Genomic DNA, 1,195 nt, shown 5'->3' with positions numbered 1-1,195 from the left:
TCATGGTGCCCTCATGTAATTCCTGTTGCCTCATGTTTTCCTCATGCTTCCTCATGTTGTCCCTCATGTTGCCTCATTGTTTCACCTCATGTGTCCCCATGTTTTTGTTTCATGTTGCCTCATTACTTGCCTATGTTGTCCTCATGTTGCCCTATTTGTCTCTAGGTTCTCTCATGTTTTCTCATGTATTCATGTGTCCCTCATGCTTGTCTATGTTGTCTACATGTTGTCCTCATGTTGCTCATTTTCCTATGTTCTCCTCATGTTCTCTTCATGTTCTCTTCATGTTTCCTCATGTTGTCCTATGTGTCTATCTGTTGTTCTTCATGTTGTCTCATGTTCCTCATGTTGCCCTCATCTTGTCTCATGTTCTCCTCATGTTCTCTTCATGTCTGTTACTGCATGTGTCCTCATCTTGTCCTCATGTTCTCCTCATGTTCTCCTCATGTTCTCTTCATGTTCCTCTTCATGTTGTCCTCATGTTGTCCTACATGTTGTCTCATGTTGTCCTATATCAATGTTCTTATAATGCCCCAATAAACATGATTGATTCCAACGCTCTTTGCCAAGTCAAAATCTCTACTTCATTAATTTTTGGGCGAGTCTTATTCATTTAGACATTGAAACAACAATTGAAGTGTTGGTTGAAAATAGTATTGAGTAAAAGTTGTGACATCATCCAGTCTGTGATTATCATCAACATCCATTCTTTAATTTTAGTCTCAATAATTCCAATTTCTGCTTTTCTAAACTCAAACATTAGGTATAATTTCCTATAAATGAGGTTTTTGCCATAAATTCCAAAAGACTGTAAAACTAAAGTTAATAAGTTAGTGTTACGTAGTGTTGAAACGTCAAAACAGAGTGACAAAAACGTCAGAAAAAGTTGTTTAAAACATTTTAAAAAGCACTGTCAAACAAAATTTGTTGATTTTCAATTTTGACGGGAAGACAACTCGAGGGTTGACAAGGATCTCGCCAGATATTTTGACAATAAACTGAATTTCTTTGAGTTGTGGACACAACGAGACATTTGAGGACATCGTTTTGGGATTTTTGGGAAACACTTGATCCACATTTCACACCATTTTCTGACATTTTAGAGACCAGACAACTAACCTGTTAATCCAGAAAATAATCAGATCCACACTCCGCAGGGGGACTTTGTGTGTGTGTGTGTGTGTGTGTGTGTGTG

Source organism: Etheostoma spectabile, chromosome 5, assembly GCF_008692095.1.
Source record: "Etheostoma spectabile isolate EspeVRDwgs_2016 chromosome 5, UIUC_Espe_1.0, whole genome shotgun sequence".
NCBI classification, from domain to species: Eukaryota; Metazoa; Chordata; class Actinopteri; order Perciformes; family Percidae; genus Etheostoma; species Etheostoma spectabile.
The sequence above is the reverse complement of the archived record's forward strand: the minus strand, read 5'-3'. Positions refer to the sequence as shown.